The 20,272-nt window shown below is 38.5% G+C and overlaps 1 long non-coding RNA gene across 1 annotated transcript; it reads right to left on the bottom strand.

Annotated features, from left to right (window-relative positions):
• Nucleotides 1-1,186: 1,186 nt before the first annotated feature.
• LOC111264623 (uncharacterized) lies at nucleotides 1,187-13,516 on the bottom strand. Its single transcript, XR_002682951.2, has 3 exons — nucleotides 13,252-13,516; nucleotides 1,844-1,911; nucleotides 1,187-1,323 (listed from the first exon to the last, which is right to left on the bottom strand). It is a non-coding gene; the product is annotated as an uncharacterized LOC111264623 (long non-coding RNA).
• Nucleotides 13,517-20,272: the final 6,756 nt, after the last annotated feature.

Here is a 20,272-nt window from a genome sequence, read left to right as displayed (position 1 = left end):
GAAACAATAGTTTCATGATAGAAAAGTGCTTTGGTAGCCTGTAGTTTACTTACCAACTATGGAAGGTCATCTGAAATGTACTCCTCACTTTCATTTTAACAAGAGAATCTGCCGGGCTTTAAGGCTGAATATTTTTTAAACTAATCGAGCTAGGACGATGTTTTTCAGTATGTGCTACAGGTATTTTTTCTAACGTTTTAGCAGCTTCCAGGCGACCATATATACCTGCCATTCACGTTTGCACATGCAATTCCCCTATTTATGACTTTTCGAAGTAAATCGATCCTGGGATATGTTTGCCCGCCTTGTTTAGGACATAATAAGCTCCCGTACGTACACGGGCTTAGATGGAGAGAATAAGCGGATTGAAATCAACGTTGAACGTTCCCTTGCTCGCTCCAGGAAATCATCGAGTTATAGTATTGGCGTTGTCAGCAAGAAGTCAGGCTACATGCTTTCGATCGTTGCACTAACGGTCCACGAGTCTCTTGAGGTAGTCGAGATAGCGTACTGCATTCCCTGTTGTATTTTTGGCGAGTATCTCTTAGTAACAGATGTCTCTGATGTGCATAGCAAGTACTATTATCATCTGACGCCCAAATCTATTCAACACTGCCACCGAACTCGATTTCTTTTCGAAGCGACGTCATTCTCACACCTGGTTACCCTTTGGCTGGCGGTAGAGACTGAACATTACGCTCCAGGCGGGTTTTTTTGTTGACTCAAGTATCGCAAATTGCGTTTCGAGTACGCTGGTTTCCGGTGAATTAACAAACGCGACTTTTGAACATCTTTATAGTAAATACGTCCGATGACGGGATAGAGGTCGGACCGCTTGGCAACGGAGTTCCGCTTCGAGCACCTCTGTTCGCGACACTCACCTTACACGATGCTGTTTTTTATCGGTTGGACGCATTCGTTAATGGTTTTCTCTCTATATTTTCTAATCACTCGGATCCGCTTATGCCATATTATGAATGGTTAAAGGCTAATGCATTGTGGAACATGAATTAGCAACAGCTATGTGGACGTTATATATTCAAGTACGAATATAAACCACAAGCAAACTATAACGATCTAAATACACAGAAATTGTAGTGAACTTCTGCGGCAATGAAAAGCATGCACGTTCTTAAACAGTACAAAAAATTATGGATACATTCGATTGCTTTGGACGTCACGCCACTTTATTTTTTGCGTGCCTGATAGCTACCGCATTGGGAGAAAGTCACACCGATATCACCCTGTAAGGCCTGAGCATACGCGCGTTGTTTACCTAGGCTTCGTGGTATTTGTGTGGCATGTTGTTAGCCTCTACCCGGGCTATCCAGATTAACACAAACATCAGTAACAATTTAATTAATGTTAATATAAGTTATTCTAACATAGGATCACGTCGCAACTTAAGTTGTGGGCATCTTTAGCTTAGTATGTCGATTGTTTTCAACTATATAAGTTGACAGCCAGTTGGCCATCCTGGAACAATCATCTTGCAACGGTCCGTTTTTACTTAGGGGCACATTCCCAATTGCAGCATTTGAATTTAAGAGAAAACGCTAGCCGAGGTCTTCAGCTAGGGTTTCAAACTTTGCATGTTAGAAATTTGGAGCTACCTGATGGAAAATATGGGTTTCACTTGATCGAACTCTGCTCAGTTGACTGATGCCTGTAAACTATGCTTGTTAGAGTATTCGACAACAGATAATCTCTCTAGCATACATCTCGCTGTTATGAGCGGGTTAACGGTAGGCGTAATCATTTTGAACCCATTTTTTCGAACATTGAAGCTTTGTAACTCATTTTCGAAGACTGCAAATGTCTTCAGAGCTAGGAAAATACCAACCTGAATTTATATGCACTTTGTCAGCTTGCTCTCTCGCGGAGGAAGACAACAGGTAAAGTCCCGAACGTCTGAGATGGAAATTGAAAATATAACGTTTTGTTATTATGATTATTATTATTACAGATATTTACACCTATATATATATATATATATATATATATATATATATATATAGGTGTAATAAAAAGTAAAATATTAATGTATATCACAAAAGAATAAAGTACGTGAAAATATGATGATCGACACATATCTGTTATTTAATAGCAGGTTAGCTGGTCAGGAAGCGCGAGTTTCCATTACTGAACTCCGCTTATCATCAATGCAAGATTGATGCAAAATCTGAATTTGTCAGTCCGTTGGAAAAGTGGGTTAAGGGGCACCTATGGCGGTTGCATCATATTACATCATGACTGCGTGAGCCGATTAGGATAGAAAAAATAAGTTGAAATAGCGATGTTCTTTCAAGTACGGAAACTAAAGGTATTTATGCACAGGATGTCTGCACTGATATATATATCTGAAAGGACATTTTATCGAACTAGAAGACAAGCAGCCATTGATGATGCCCTGTTTTAAAATAGTTCATGCTGGATGCTCAGTGTCATACTGTATTACAAGACAAGCTGAACAATGATTTATTGATCGAGATTGTAAATACAAAGCTGCATTTAGATACATACACGTTAGCGCAGCGTAATGCTAATATAGTTAATCTGGCTTCTGATCTTGACTGGGAGATACATTTTAAGGGGTATCCTCTCTTGGTCAGGCACTCCCACCTTCAGTGAATCAAAATAGAGAATTTCACAATTTTCATTGGTCTATTTATTTATGACGACCTAACGAAAGAATAATATCATTGTAATTAAACAATTTTAGTAGAGCGACTATTTATTTGGTACGTGTTACGGTTTTAATGACGGTAATAAAAGAAAACTTTACAGCCATATTAAGAATCCGTAATAAGTATTTATTTGTAGTGTAGGGTATACCAGAATCTTGCGATGTTTCTAACAGCTTAAAAGGGCTGATATTGATATAACTTATCGCAACGATACTAAATCGTAAGGAAACCCTTCTGGCGATCCACGCGCTCGGCAGCTTGGATCCGCTGTCAAGACAGCTGCCTGTAATATATAACATAAGAATGATCTCGATGAGGGAGATTTATGAATTTCACGTACGTATACATCAGTATCAAAAGGAACCAATTAAAACCTTATGACATGGACACAACTGTTTGAACTAATGTACAAACATTAAGTTGAAAGCATAGCGATCCACCTTACGGAACCGTTCTTTTTCAAAGTTCGGAACGTTTCGTTTCGTTTCTTAGAAATAAAATGTTGTTTGTTCGTAATGTTGTCTAGGAGGAAGCGCTACGTCGATGTGACACAGTGATATGATAATACTTCATCACACATTTACCTGTTCTTCCTAAAGATCTGTAGTATGTGAAATAACATCGTCCAGAGGTATACCTGTTATCATTGTAGATTACAAACACACTTAAACATATATTAGCGTCGGAATTCTCTGCAAGTATGAACAATTGATTTTTATAAACCATTGACTTTTCCTGTATTAATGTGACGTTTAAGAGGATTAAATAGTTCAAGTCGTGAACTTCGATACTCACGATCTCCTGTCGGAGTGTTGCCAATTGCTGAAGTATCGAGGCTGCGCCAGTTACCACTGTATTCATTCATTCATTCGTCTCTTTCGAGACTAATAGTCTCAAAGGGGGCTTCAAATAAATGTTTCAACTTTTACGTCCGCTAGTGCCGTTAACTATTGCCTTGTACGGGTTTAGGATCTGTTGAGTACTTCGGGAATTGAACGATTTTTTGTGTACTCAAGCTCTACAAACTACAACTTCAAATATGACTAATGAGTAGCAGTTTAAAGTCGATGAAGCAATACCTGTTGTTGATTTCGAGTGACACAAATGAAGATTAGAATTAATTATCGGAAACCTTTCCTTGTCATTATAGTGCGAACTCACAAGATGATTTCTTTATATGGGCGTTAATGCTGCACACAATCTGATGTCTTCTATGTTTGCTTTGAGCCATTCGACCTAGAGATATAAACCGGCTACCATACTAGGCCTATTCTTTTTATTTGCTTAATAGGCCTAAATTATATGATTACGTTTCCCTGTAAAATTGATACTGCTAATGATGTCCCATACCGCAGTCTCTTATCATTTGAATATTCGTTAGTTATTCTGTTAGATGTTAACCAACAAAACGGTATATATATGTACAGAGAGACACAGTGCCGCGTGTGTCACTTTTTCAGTTACCATCATACTAAAATCTATATATATATATCTATAAAGAAGGACAGAAAAAAAAAAGTGTAAAAATTGGATTCTGACCTATCGCCACAATGCAACTCGTAACAAAGCTGGGATGGATAATAAATAACCCCTCAGCACCCCCAACGCCTTATTTTACTCACATTACCAAGCGCTGCGTAGTATGCTAGCATCGCATACACAGTGCAACCTTTCAAGGCCCAACATTGGGTCTTCAAAAGATCAATTATTCTCATTCGTCGATAACATTGGGGGGCATAAAAGAGCTGGTAAAAGCCCAGAATCAGGCGAAACATAACCTGTGAAAAAAGAATGATTGAAAAAATACGCGCATCTGTAGCGCTATTCTCTATACATAGCTATGTACATGGCTTCCTATATAGAACGTTGCAAAAAAAGCACTTAACATTTCTGCTGACCCGCAGCCTTTGAATGAAACTGACGTATTCGTAGCCTCATCTGAAAAAACCGAACATTAATCTGACAAAGGTTGGTGCCCTTTAAAGGCGTTTCAGAAGCCTGCCTCATTGTATGATCCGGTCCGAGCTCAAGAACGGGCGGTCCATGCCTTGCTGTACCTACCGAGTTCCATAGTACTTACTGTTACACATTATATTTTCGATATACACTCAGGCTAGGCCAATGTATCTATCCTTCCACTATGGCTAAAAAAAGAAATCGACAGAAACAACATAGTTATTTTACTAAGAATACCGTTCCATTAACATAATTTTCTTTATTTCATTGTTGATGCGATGGTCTTCATTCCTCATGCTTGCCGCTTCCTTTTTTGATTTTTGTCTACGAAAATATCCTCCATTGCTTAGAAACTATCGTCAGTATTAATGTTAGAGATTCCAGTACTGCATGAGGGAACTTTAACAAACCATTTCGGTGAATGATAATCGTTAGGATTCCTATTGAGGAACCTACAATTATATTGCTACGAACTCTCTAAAATGATAGGTGTTTCTCAATTATAAGAAAAAGTATATTTTAAGACTCACGCCAAGACAGAACCTGTACGGCATAATTCATCTGTTGTTCGAAATTTGTTTATATAAAGGTTATTGCGACTTCACTTATACGCCCTTAACGTTTGACTAAGTATCTTCCCTTAGGTTCGTGTCGAGGGAATATTTGATCTCGAAATCAAGTTGCTTATCAAGATCTTATTACCTCGGTAAAGTTTCAGTAACTCTGTACATTTTTTTCTGAACTATAGAAGACAATCATGATACATTTGAATAAAGACTAAATATCGGCTTGTCTTACACATTCCGATGTCTGGCAATGATAATTGCGTAACGTAATTGGGACGTCAAGTAAGGGCATATAATAATAGTCTTATTGCTTGTGATTTCTAGGGAATTGCACTTCATATGGGTAAAATATTTAAGGCAGACCGCCGTTTTTGCAATCTCATCGAATCGCTCCCGCTGCGTGTTTGTTTTTGAACGAATTTGCCTCATGTGTTATTAATTGAGTAATTATAAAAGCCGTACTTGTCGCCGCATGAGTTTACACGCCTTGTAACGACACCCAATAAATACGGTTATCATAATAGAGGCTTAGAGCTTAAAAACAGAATTTTTAAGGACACGTACGCGTGCCTGGAATATTAATAAGGTTATATTAGGTAAATATAGTTCAGATCCGCATATGGCAAACTGCCTGTAAGGAATTGAAACCTTCTCGACATGAACAACTTGAAAGGGATCGAATCCTTGGCTAGCTTGTCGACTGTGAAGAAAGTGTTCCTCGGGCCGTTATCGGCTACAGCGTTAATTATACCCAAACCCGTCAAGAGAACGAGCTGGTCATTATACCGGTATACAAACTCCGGTGGTGTTTCTATATCCAACGAACGAGATCTAACTTTCAAGTGCGGTGAGATCGCACTCACGACGGTCCCTGGATCGAGGAGCGCGAGCACTTTTCCCCGAAGTAACGTAATTTCGAGTAATGGGCGGATTATGATAGATTCCACTTATGCGATAGATGTTCGGAGAAACTTGAAGTATTGCGCACTGCGTGCTAAAGTCCGCCTGCTCTGTGCAGTTAAATTACGTTCAAATACTCGCCGAATTTATTCTTTCCACTGAACAGTCCCTACCTAAACCTGATTCGGATTTGCTTTCGATTGACATTCTGAGGTCCGAGCTATACGCTGGCGTACACCTAGAAATCGGTCGAAACGGTCTCAAGGACGTGGCTGCCGGATTTTTCGTTACAAGCTCCTTTGATATACCTTAAAAGTCTTAAAAGCACATAATGGCTCCAGTCGGTCTGGTATGAGGCTTTTTTAACCGGACGAAAGCATAGAAGTCTTTTCTTTGTCAACTCGTACGAGCACAGTATTTCGACAGGCCAGGAACGCAACCTTGAGGGCTTTTCGGACAGTTAAGCCTTAAACTATGCCCATGTAGCTATAATAGCTAACAACCTGACCCTGCCCATGCTAGTCCCAAACCAAGGTTTGGCCGACTTAAGAGGCGATTGAAAGACTACTCTTGGAAAGTAACGATGTGACATGAGCTGCTGCCTCAAATGGCACTTTCCCTCAGCATTTCCGTAAGTGAGAGTCTGAGTAACATGTTACTTGAACTGTTTTTCTGATACCAGAATGCAGAATTCAGAAAATCTTTGGCTGCCGGGATGCCGGAAGGCGCGACGCGACGAAAAAATCGTCAGAATGCGTGCCACCATCCCCAAGATCGACAGTGGAAAGCAAACACACCGCCTAAGCAGGGGAAGTTCGTTCCGCGTAATTTCGAACGGGGCGTAAAAATGTGGGTGAGGGGCAAACAGACAACGCCAGTCTTGTTCAAACCAATTCCACCATAATGGACCCTTTACTGTCAAGAGAAAATTAGTATCATATAGATCTAAGGTCATCGCGTCGCGAGCATGTCAGCTAACCGTTAACACAAACGATATACGACCGAATGTTAAAAAACATACGACGTTTAACGTGGCCGAACGTAACGACGTAAGCTGCAAGGATGAATAATATTCTAATTTCCAGCTAAATGTGATACAGAGCGAAACATCTAATAGAGGCGTTCTGATATGGACTAAATTGTAGTGAATCTGTTTTAGTATCATTGTGAGTAGTACTGTATATTTTTTTACAGTAAGACTCGAAAAACTTGGTTCTCTAAATCTTACTTTCTGTATACAGGTTGCTAATGCGATCTATTAACGCGATGCCAATTGAAAGCCTGAAAATCTTCTTTGCTTCAAAAATTGACTTTTTTTTTTTCTGAATTTTGCTTATAACTTTCATCATAATTGTGGCGGAAATTTCGAAGGCGTTATTAAAAAAAAAACCGAAACTTTGGGATTTGTTGCGTGGCTAAGTGTTCTACCTTCATACATAAGACGGCAGTTGTAAATTGTTTCTATCGTCATCCACGCTCAGACTGTACATTTTCGCCGAAGGTGTAACAGCAGTAATTTTCACTGAAAATTATTTGCGCTACACATTACAAAATGATAGTTTCTCATAAAATATAGAATATCATGTAGCCTGACAAGGTTTTGAGTCGACCTAAATACAGGATGTAGGATAAATATAGATGACATACGGAGCACAACGGAAGCAGCGAAATCATTGTTTAATCTAATACTGCGAGAAAATTTATTATTTAAGATGTGCCTTTTGTATATTTAATTACATGAGTCCATTGCCGTATCTGACATGTTATCCCTATACTTAGGCCATGCAATCAGGGCTAAAAAACAAATTTATCAAAGGCCTGACCAACATACTCTCAAACGCACAGAATAATCAGAGACGTGTCGATGTGTAAATTTCTAGAAATTAATTGTAAAACACAATCAGGTTTTCGAATATCGCAGTGGGAGACGAGATCGTTTATGAGACTGCTGAATCGAAAACGTTCTATAAATAATGTTGTTTCTAACTGATGCGCATAATACCCATGTCATGTGATAGTCTCAACATTTGTAAAATCGTGGAATAAAGGAACTTTATATCGTGTTATATTAAGGTTGTCGCCTATTCGGGAGTTTATTTCTATGCCATCGTCTAATTTACCGTTAATGACCTTTTAAGGATGACGAGCAAAAATATAGGTACAGAAATATTTTCTTTTGTTAACCTCGAACTTCACAGAAGCGTGTGCGATGTTCATTTCGTATTGAAATCCTACGAGTGCAAGCTAAACCGATCTCCTTCATAATGCAAATGCAATAAAAAGGTGCGCAACGCTTCGAAGTCTTACAAAATGTAAAGGCATCCCTCACAGGCCACAATATTAAACATTATGCGATAATAAAAATTCCAACGATATTCCAGCGAGATCCCAGCAACGATTCAGCCAAAAGGTTTGGGCCTTTTTTGGCCCGTAGCTTTTAATATATATAAATATGTATATATATGTTGGCGCAGACAATTACCTTAAGGCCAACGCACGATTCTGACATCGAATATAGGCGTTCCGCAAATGAGGCGCAAAGTGTGCTCAAGACCTACAATATGGTAGCTTTGTTTTTTAATCACACATACCAGATAACATATAATCGGGGAAACTAGTCTAGCAAAACATAGGGTTTTCTGTGCCAAAAGGCCGACATCCTTTTCACTATGTTGTAATACCGCTGGGATCACAAAGGCGAGACTTAATCAATTCAGCCTAAAAATGCACTTCAGATCAGCTACCGGTTCTCGTGTAAAAGGAACTGGTTAATTCTACTATTCATAAAAAAAATCGGTTGTAATAAATTTATGCCCGCTTTAACTATGACTCCGTATAAATACTGCGAGACAACCTTAAAAACGGCAATAAAATTTGGATTGTCTTCTCTGGCTAGACCTCTCTAAATGCAGCAGGTCTGTACTGTAAAATGCATGTCTGGCCAAAAATCTTTATCATACCCGAAAATTTCAAAGAAGATTCCCAGGACTGTGAAACGAATTTGCTACCACACGCTCGTCATTACTATACATATGGTTTGCTAGTGTTTTGAGTGTCTGTGCCTCTGAGTGAAGTTCTTGTGGCTCGTTCCATATCACATAGTAGCTGATTTGCGCCTCTAAACATTCGGACTTGTTAACAAGACTGTGACATGGATTCTAAGACTGTTGAGTTTTGCTATCAGTATCACACGGATCGTATTCAAACAGCCTTTCTCGTTCAGCCATGCAATTTAGTCCGAGGACTTATTGTACACATGGTTTTTGTGCTTCAGTTCAATAAAATTTACTTGCCTTTATCAAGTAAATCATGAAGACTATTGCATGTGGACATAGCTTATACGAAGATATGCTTCTAAACAGCCGGTAAGGTCAGATACAATATTTTAGTTAACTCTGTTTTTTTTTTGCATTTTGTTAGGGGTGCCAAAAATATTTAGCTTGATATTTTTATTCCAGAGTTTGTACCGTTCAACTTAAATGCGAAAATTATTTCTCAGAATGCCTCATCATATCGGTATTCCTCGGATAGCACTCAGCTTTTCCAACCTATCAACTTATCAACTAAACAATTATGTATATTTCTCTGGGCGACCAGTTAGCTCAGCTCAGACCTTGTAAAGCTCCCCGTGATCGTATAGTAGGGATATGCTGTGGTCTATGTTCGAGCTCAAGCCTAGTAGAACGCTTAACGACGACACTAAACTTATAACTCGAGACATAAAGATTCAGTATCACTCACGCTAAATAGTCGCATAGTACTTATCCATTCTAACCAACCTGTCTAACTGCTGCAATACTTAATCTATACAGAACTAATAGTTTATGTCTGCCTACTTGCTCGTCAGACCCAAGTGGACCCTTTAAAGTGGTGGGATTGGCCTGATTTTCTGCGTCGCTAGAACTTCGTGCTTGTAAAATCTGGGCGAAAGATGAAGCCGATTAGTTCAATGCTTTTCCAGCTTGCTTTTTTCTCAAGAGCGTAATATTAACTACCTCGATCATAAACCGCTTCTTGAACATTTTCCATGTTTGATAACAACGCCGCGTTACTGGTTACCAACACCGAGACGGCCTCCAGTATCGTATGCATTGACATATAATCGGTGTGAAAACTGCGACACATAAACAATCGTGCTCAACTTGTATGTGTTTTATAGCAACCTTGTGTCTAAGTTATTAGAAATTAACTAGGCTGTATGCTATATTGTCTTTATTATATTCGTCCATTTAGGCTTGTATCTAAAATTCTGTGGATTTTTAAGTAAGACAGGAACGGGGCGAATCTGTGGGCGGCCGTCTAATAATTACTCTTGATAATTAACAGTGATCGAGCACTTGTATGAAGCGAATTCAGCCCCTAACTTCAAAGTGATTTTATTAAAAAATGTTGTGAAGATAGTACTTAAAAGTAACGGTGCATATTCTTCATCCAATAAATAATAGCTGTTTGTTCTGGGGTCTTAGCATAGTTTCAATTAGAATATCAACTGAAACATACTTTTTCAAATACAGATTTATAACGGTTTACGTCTGATTATACAAACATCATTAAGTAGATAAGGATTGCGAAGATGTTTACTTCTTTACTAAGTTAATATGAACAAAAAAACAACGCTGAACACAAGTGTACCGTTTTTTCATTAGAAATTCATGCTATATCTTCCCTATTGACCAAGTAGAATCGAGCAATTAACAGCAACAAATAACAGTAATAACAGTTTTTCTTGATTCTGCTTTCCGGTTGAACCAACTGCTTAGATCAGTATCGAAACTTATTCACAAATGACAACAATACATATTACCACTTAACGATGATATAACATACACCGAAACGATACCATTTCAAGGATTTTTTTCACACACCCAAAAAAAACGAAAGCGTTAAAACAACATTAGAATCTCTAGTTGTACGTGGCTTTTCGGCCGTCTTTATTGGAGGCACAGACAGGCGTTGGCGTTTTCAGTGTGAAACGGTAATTGGACTATTCTGACCGAAACGGATTATTTAAGCGTGCTTTCTTCTAAAAATCACCAGCCTATCTTGTCTTTCTACTTTAGGCAGCTATGTTGAACTACGGTCGGCATATCTACTGCCGCTTTTGCACGGTCGGTGATAAAGCGTTTCTGGCGTTGCAAGTCAATGAATATCAACATTGTTTCTCTAAACCGTCAATTTTGAGTTTAAATGGAACCAAAGTAATTTTATCCTTTTGCCTTATAACTTCACAGGTCGACCTTTAAACACTGATCTGTTTTCGTTCTAGTCTATTTAAACAGTAAAGTTATAAGCCCTATCGACTTCTCAGATTAACGTATGAATCACGCTTATGTTCCAATATAATATTTACATCAAACTGTTAAATGTCAGGTAATAAACTAAAGTAGATCAAAGCTGAAAAAACTGCGGGACTCGTTCCGATAATATCCGACAAGCTGCTCTCGGTGTCACATGTTGTCATATGATAAGATTGGTTTTCAAGATATGGAAGATCCTTCAAGCTTAAGGAGATGGGTTAGATGTGATAGTTACCGTTTACAGTGGTTGATTTAGACCTTCCATCGTTTCTTTGGGAAAGGTGTTTCTATTTGAATTGGAGTAATCGTAATGCACAACACGATGGATATACTGTTAGGCGATTAATGTCGAAATATTCTTGTGACTGCAGTTTGAGTAGAGATAATACGTTCCCCTAATACACTAGGCTTCAGGATTCAGCCTAACCTTTGCTTGAATTATTAGATATGCGCAATCTCGGACTCTGTAAAGTCAGGCCAGATTCTTGAGTTCTATTTCGCTCAATGTTTCCTTTATTAACATATGTGAGCACCATAAACATTTAATGTCGGACCTTATGCATTTTTTAGTATCTTTGTTTTTCTATCCAATGTAGCTGCCAGCTTTCCGTTTGCCGTCTGTTTCCTTATTGAATTATTTACAGGACGAGTCTGTCTGTTGATATTATGATAATTGCGTAGTGTACTCTTGTCGACACTGCATAGTTCTTAGAAGAATTTTGCCGCCGTTTCCACCTGACCTCAATCGCATTCTCATCAGCTGCTCCCCGTCTGTCTTCGCCCCTTTTTTTCTAATACCACTGCTGCACAGCACGTAAAACTGCTGAAAAAAATTATAGGAGAGGATATCTATCTGATTGGAAGTAACTTAACTTAGCATTTGCTATTTGACTATGCCGATTGAACCTCTGAGTTCTTCATTTTTAATTACTCGATGCGCTTCAGCTAAAACTATTTTTGTAGCTTCTTTGAAGTGTTATTAACCAAGCGTCTGACAATAAACAGTTTATTATTTTAGCTGAGGTATACTGGTCTTCCTCTATACAATCTTCTTTTCTCTTACAGTCATTTATGACTAAGTGCAAAGTTTAATTTCGCTCATGGGTGGCTACGAATTCTACAAAAAAGTGCTTTGCGTACATTCTGTGCTTAAGCTTAGCCTTATCTAAGCATTTTTTTTGCGTCATCATAATGTACCTGGTACGTCCTAGATCCATAAATTTCAAGCCTGCGTAATAGCATTTCGAGCGACTAAAAAAAAAATGGCCGCCCATTTTATTCTAAAAATGTGAGCTCTCTGCCTGCACTCTTAAGTCCACAAGAGATAGTTTATTGTAAACCCTAAATAATACAAGTAAATCCCAATTGGTATGGTTCATATGATTAAGTATTCTTTAGTAACCTTCCAACCTAAAACTCTTGAAACTATCAGGTCACTTATTTTAAACGGATGCTAGTTTCTGATTGATCATTCTGATTTATCGCAACCTTTTTATTCATTCTTACCTCTGCCGTTCCTTGAACGCTAGATCAATATAATTATTTCATTTTATAATATTGCCAATACAATATATGCAAAACAAAGTATATAGATGCTACCCAAATTTCGTGCCTGCATGTTAATAAGTAAAAAAGAAAAAACAAACATTGTTGAGTAGTGTTCAAGTCACATTTCTACAGTTTCTTCTTATAAGGTAGCATGACAATCACTATCGCTTTGATTTATGCATCTCTAGTAATGCTTAACTTGCTTTCGTGCAACAAAAAACCGCGTAGGATAACCAATTTATCAAGCGCAAGTACATTATGTGCGAACAAATAACTAGAATTGATTTTTTTACTTACCGATAAAGATACTGCATCAGGTGCCGCATTGTCAAAACCTCCTGAAGCAACAACCATACAGTCTATGTATGTGCATCTGTAATGGACACGCCATGTCAACTTATTTACTCGGCGAGTAAACTGATCTGGGAAGCCGCTCGGAGCCTCACTGCATCGAAAAGACAGCAGCGTAATAAACGCTGAAGTTAAGGATGTTGTCGAACGGTTGAGGTATGACTGTTGGGAAAATTGTCGCAAGGACGACGGCAATTACTACCTATAATGGTAACGCTGCCCTGGGTATACAGCATGTGTAAAACATGCCACCCGCTTGATGAATGGTTACCATGGTAACCCGCTAAAAGGCGCGAAATTCAAAACTTTTATTCTGAATCGCCGCATCACTGGTGCGCATTCCGACGATTCGGATTTGATTAGTTTTGTACAGAGAACATTGCGATTGCTTATCCGAGAATAATAAAAGTAGCAAAAGAAAAGAGCGAATACCACTGACATAATTATTTTTTATTATTCTGTTGGTAGGGGTTAAGGCAATAACGACGCCTTTAATCTTTTCTAAGCAAAGCCATAGCAGGCTAAGCCACTGCGTCTAATACCATGATATAAAGATCCAATCTAATTTAAAAAAAAAGGTGGAAATAGACTTGGTCACTTCTATTACTTGACGTATAATAACGCAGATAATAAGTGCAAACTGAAACCGCCTAAGTTTTAGACGTTCCTTAACTGGAAAGAATGGCACTTTAACCTCTTAAGTTGTCTAACTGGTTCCTTTCAAGGCTCAAGGCCACCTCTCAACTGTAAAAATAACACCTCGTTATAATTGACCACTTTTCATTATTCTTAGGCGCTAATCGGTGCATACAAAAATTTGTACGGTACGTAGATAGTTAAATGTACTACAGAAGAATAATGCTCTTATATTATTATTTACTTTAGTGATGTGATATGCAAGAAAGGTAGAGGGATATATTTTGTAGGCGAGTTCGTGGCATTCACAATCGTAAGTTCGATACACAATAAGGGTTTTGTAAACCAAATCATAAATAAACTCTGTTTGATTAAACAGGATGCCATCGACTCACCCACTACTTACAGGTTTATTGATGCCTCAGGCTTACAAAAGCAACCAAACGCTAGGGGTCGCCTTCAGCAAAATTATAAAAGTAAATAATGGCGTTACGAAAAGCCATGGTTGTATTGGAAATCAGTGTACGTAGGAATAATTAGGAGATCTGGATTTACTACCACTGCTACTACCGATAGCAAATGCATGACATAAGAAGTGATTAGGCATCCTGTCGCACGGTGGTTTGGGGGCTACTAGTTTTTTCAAAGCTGTTGAGGAAATGTTCACAGGTAAATAAGACGAAGACGAAAGCGGTTGGCAGGAGCGGGAAATTCAAACTATATCTGAAGCGATGTCGTTAGCGAGCCGGATGCAACTGTGAATAGTACCTTGCCTTATCTTGTTTTTGTCCTTACGCTGCTTTATTAACACGGTGAACTCAGCAACTTCGAGGCCGAAAAACAGTTCGTTAACATCGTAGGCAATTGTGCAGCAAGAGATAGATAACAATCCGCAGGAGAATAGTGTCTAAGCAAAGGCTTTCTCGAAAACACAGTGCATTATGCGAACAACCATAGCAGCAATAGACCTGAATAGAACTTTACATGTGGCGTCATAAAAATCGATATGATTCCTCCATATTGAAGAATATGTATCTTTTTGACGTTTCCAGCTATCCGCATTGTGTGAACATATCCAGAATCACTTTTCCCGCGTATCATTAAGGACCTGCCGCCACTATAGTGCCTAACAAAGGCAGGTCTTACTCGACCTAACTAGGTTTTCTCCGATAGGCCTAAAAACGATATGGTAAGCATATGGGATATTAGGCACCTTATCAATGCTCAAATTTGAACTGAGAATATCCGCATGTTCATGATTAGTATAACAACACATTTAGAGGTGTGTATTAGTCACCTAAGCTGTTCCGCCCGTAGAATATGATGCAGTCAACCCTAATTGTGTTAGTATACATTGTTCCAGGATATATTCGTCATTTCTTTTTTTTGGTCAAGAAAAGCGGAAAAAGCTGTCAACGTATTGCCAACATCTTTGCAAGTGAATGATCGTCGGTGAAATAAAAAAAAAAAAAAAAAAAAAATGAAAGTCATCATACGGGTAAAGCGAGACTATGCCATGGTATAAATCCTAATTTCTTGTCGCAAATTTCCTCTAACACAAATGTCTAATGTATCTACCCAAGCAAATGACTTGCTCAGTTGACTTATTTCCTAAACGCAGGTCATCTGCAATATATTTTATTTTAATTAATAAAATTTAGCTTAGGGGTACACATACTGAGGTGTAGTAAACGCAGGCTTTTAACAAGGTAGAGAGAATTGGGTCGATCACTTCAATCAATTTAACTGATTTATCTTTATGAAATAACAACTAAACACTACAACAAATTGAGATACAAAATGTAAGTCAGTTTTATTCTTATGATAGGGTGGGGCAGAGCAGAGTTATTTTTTTTTATCATTGTCTAAAAATTGTCTAAAAAAGACAACAACTTTTTGAGAAAAACTAAAAACGAACTCTAATTTATTTGAATTCATAGTACCAATTCTTCATAGTAATGGGTAGTAGCATTGAATTCACGATCGTAATAATTGAGTTGTCAAGCTGATTCTTTTGTAGTTGATTTTTGCGTAGATTTTAGATACACTTTAGAAGGTCAATTAGACAGTTTGGTATTTCAGAACTAAGAGCATGGTCTTTACACCTCCAAGAGATTTTTGGGTCTGTCACTGCTGTGTTATCGCGATATCCTAGACTACATAATTTACCTGATAACTTTGTGAGATATACTCGCCAAAGTGGTTCCGGTTGGGTTAACATAAAACCCAATCAGTTTTAACTTTTACTTTAAAAATTTGCACCCATCTGTGAATTGTTGTGTTTGTCAAAAAGAATTTTAGTAGAACCTTGTCAACCCTACAAGTCGACGAAAAGATCTCAAAGACGTTGTAAAGAAAAATCTCCCCACTCTACGTTTTAGATCTGCTGTGTTGGAAAATTAAATGTTTCCGGTGCGGAAATGCAGCCTATACAAACGATCTACTGTTAAAACTCAATATGATGATGATACAGGGTCGACAACAACAACTATACAGTGTTGCGGAATAATGCTAAGGTTATGGGACGAACAGGGGCGGAATTGGTCGCTGACATAGCAATTTAAGATTATTACGCACAACCGTTTGCTTGTTATTCCGGATGTTGTTTTTTCTGTTTTTCTATTCTAGACCAGCTTCCCTAGACTTTGTAATTAGCCTTTGGCGAGTCGTATTGGTGCTGCCATTCGAAAGTATAATAAATGATAGAGTATCTTTTCATTAGTCATTTTTGAATTCAGCCTCGAGCACGATTACTTCTTTGATATATTGTACCTATGCTTGTGTCGTATTTTTACACTGTAAACATACATATCAAAATAAAAACATATTCCTTTTTTCTACCGTGATACCGTTTGGTGGTTCCATTTATCCCTCAAGAACCCCAAATGGATATGTTTTCGGCAGTTCTAAGTACCCAGAAACCGGACGCTATCTTTTAATATCGTAACCGTGCTACATCGAATGATATAATCTTGAATTATTAAAGCTTGATTTCTCCCTGCATATCAGAGCTCTGCTAATCGTTATGTAGGTAAGTTAGGTCAAAATATGAAGTTTTCGAAAATTCTTTCGGCTCTCTAAGGGAGTTCAAGGACTGTTTGTGCCATCTGCCCGTAGGAGCTCTGCTTAACTAGAAGGAAGTTTTATATATCTACTGGTTATAATTTAGTAAGATTATTTTGAGATATCTACGTTTGTTATCCCAGTCGATGCGGGGCTGAAAAGAGTGCAATATAGACTGGAAGGATGCAACATTCGAGCTCATATGTAATCTTTAAATGAAGCTGCTGAAGCTTTTCGTACGTTCCGGACGGGCTTGGTTCGCATCTTTCTCAGCCTTGCTCGAACATCAATTGGAAGCGCTGGAAATTTACATTAAAAGCGTTGCTATTCATATTCTACTAATCGGCTAAATATAATAAATATCGTTTGAAGCACACAAGAAGGTTTTCCTTTATTATCTACTGCTGGAAATTCTCGCGATTCTGAGACTATGCGTTCTGGCTTGGCATTTCCCTTGTAGTATCTCCTGTTCTTGCTGCTGCTTAGACATGGTCTATCCAAAAAGCTTTATGGCACAATCTACAACCAAAGTACACATCCTGGTCATTTGGCCTGTTGTTGTCGTAACATAACCGCCATTGCTGTCAATTGAAGATATTATTCATTGGCCCCTGTTGCAATCACAGCGCGACTCATTCCATCTGGGGTTTATTAGTAGTGCAAATGGATGCGCCAAGCCGTCGTCTTTCCCTTTGATTCGATCCCTATGACGTTCTACCATGTGACCATAAGTCGACACCCTATATACAGTACAGGCATCTTTTCGTAATAGTGACTTTATCAAACCTAAGTGTCCAGGCCAGTTCATGCGCTTTCCTGAAAAACAGTCTTGAGCCTTTGCTTACTTTTTCTGCTAAACGAACCAATATAATTTCTTCCGAAGCACTTTACCGTTTCCAGGAGAGCCAGGCCCGGAGTTACTATTTTGCCAAGGACTGATCGTAAATCAAGGAGTTCAAAAAGATCCGTTTGCTTCATGCTATTCTGTGATTTTCAAATTGATGTTTTCTAGACGCCATTGTAGAATTCCATAAATTTAGACTTAATCTTTCGGAACAACGGATATCTCTGAACTGCCACTTCCTTTTCATGTTATCGTTTTAATGACTCATATTATCACAGTTGATGGCTGAGCAGACAATGTGTATTGGTGATAGAAGAAAGGAACGATCCACACTTTTCCTGCCAGAGTATTGTGTACGGAATAAAAGCTCAGCATGAGACGATAAGATTTCAAAAGTGGCAATCTCGCACTAGGTATAATAAGATATCATTACCGTTTTTATTTATAGTTGATCCGAACCAGCCCTTGTAGATAAACCAAAAAAACTCATGGGTTCACATCTCGACTGTTGAGGTGTTCAGTAATGCTTAGTTATATAGAACAGTTCCTATAATACCATAAGCTATAGGCCCTAAGCGGTTACTGGTACTGAGATTTCCTAGTCCTGCGAGAGAACAGTAAAAAATCGATAGCAAACAAAAATTGATACAAAATCATTAAACTGCTGCAGCAATTCTTTGAATGTCTAAGTGACGTATACTTAGCGGCTTTATGCCTCTTTGTGTCATTTGCTTGTGAAAAGGTACAACGAAACAGTTTGTTTTAGGCCATAAATTAAGTTCAAATCGAGTAAATGGCACCCTTGAACTTCACTACTACCTTAAACGTACACGTATGAATATTTCTATCTGTCGATAAATTCAAGACTACTTCCGGTGAGCGGAGTGTTTCAGTAGGCGAATTGAGGACCTCATCATCGATTATCGGGAGATCGGGATCGTTGTATTTGATAAAACAGGATTCTGCTCAGAACAATTGTCGATATAAATTATACTATTTCTGGCCAGAAAGAGAATTACTTCGACTCTGTTTGATTTCCGCGATAATTACGGGGTACTACTAGAACTATAGCTAACTTGTCTTTGCAAACAACGAGGACCAATGAGGCAACACGATAAGAGCTAAGCTGAGCAGGATTTTTTGGGGTTGAAAATAGGATAAGTAATGGTGCTGAATCTCGTTTCCATATTATATAGAGTAAATGTAACGTCACAAGGCAGCCGGTTAGAATCGTGTGGAGAACTTCTTTATTAGAAACGGTTATTAACGACAGAGCAGCAGGTTAGCCTAGGTATACAACCTTATTGAATTCAATTTTGGCACAGTTGCCTCATGCTTAAACGTGAGCCGCTGTATTTATATAACGCTCCGTACACGTCTGCTTATTGCTTCAGCGTCTACTGGATGGTAACTTCGGATCTGGTTCGTATTAGGCTAACGTCAACGTGTCTAGTGGAGTGTCCAACGAATTAGACCGTTTAAAGAGGTCTCGGAAAAGCGAATCAGGTTATAGGTTTCGCAGGTTATGGTTGTAGACGAAGTTTGTTCTTAGAGTTGTGTTAAAGGCTTATAGAAGCAAATTCAAACTACTGAAGTATACAATTACAAGCTATACACTGTAGATTCGTAAACGTCCTAAAGCAAAACGACAACTAATCTTTGTTATATAAGAGGCCCACGGCTACTACCGAGTAATCTTGAGGCTTCGCCTGAATTTCTTCAATATAGCATATATCTTTGATACCCGCAGTTAGTACGAGTTAAAGATTCGAATGCTCAGTAAAGACTAGAAAATGTCACAGGCCAAGGAACGGCTAAAAGGCTATCAATATGTGCATGATTCACTCTGTTTAGGCCTTCCTAGAGTCTATCCGTATCGTACTAGCGCGATTCGACAGAGCGGGGCGCATTCGTATGTCAATCATTGCAACAGTTCAGTGAATCGGTTGTTCTTCAATACGTGTCTTCAAGCAAAACGTAAAAGCTTTATGCTTGTTTTTTTTGTCGTCGTATTGTTTTACGCTGGATCTCTTCCTCGAGCGCTCTACGCCTCAAAGCTAGTATCTAGTAGCATGCTAACTATTTGCTAGGACGACAATTTTTCACCATCAATCTTGGGTCTCATATCGAATTCAGTAATCGAGTACGGTACCCTTTTTCGACCGCACGTGGTCGCGTGCCGTCAGATTCCACTAAACGCAGGCATCTTTCACAGTCCAAGGCTTTCCACATAGACGCGCCTTTTGCTTGATTCACTACCTTCGCATACCGCCACAAGGCCTGAGTTACCACTAGGCGTCTATAGAGTATCCAACATCTATTGACCTTACCAACTGTATGTTTCGTATAACTATGTATATAATAACGAATAATAAATTAAACAATATATTACATTGATAGATGACAATCATTCTTTAAATGACG

The sequence above is a fragment of the Varroa jacobsoni genome, unplaced genomic scaffold, assembly GCF_002532875.2.
Source record: "Varroa jacobsoni isolate VJ856 unplaced genomic scaffold, vjacob_1.0 scaffold_881, whole genome shotgun sequence".
Taxonomy (NCBI): domain Eukaryota; kingdom Metazoa; phylum Arthropoda; class Arachnida; order Mesostigmata; family Varroidae; genus Varroa; species Varroa jacobsoni.
The sequence above is the reverse complement of the archived record's forward strand: the minus strand, read 5'-3'. Positions and strand labels throughout refer to the sequence as shown.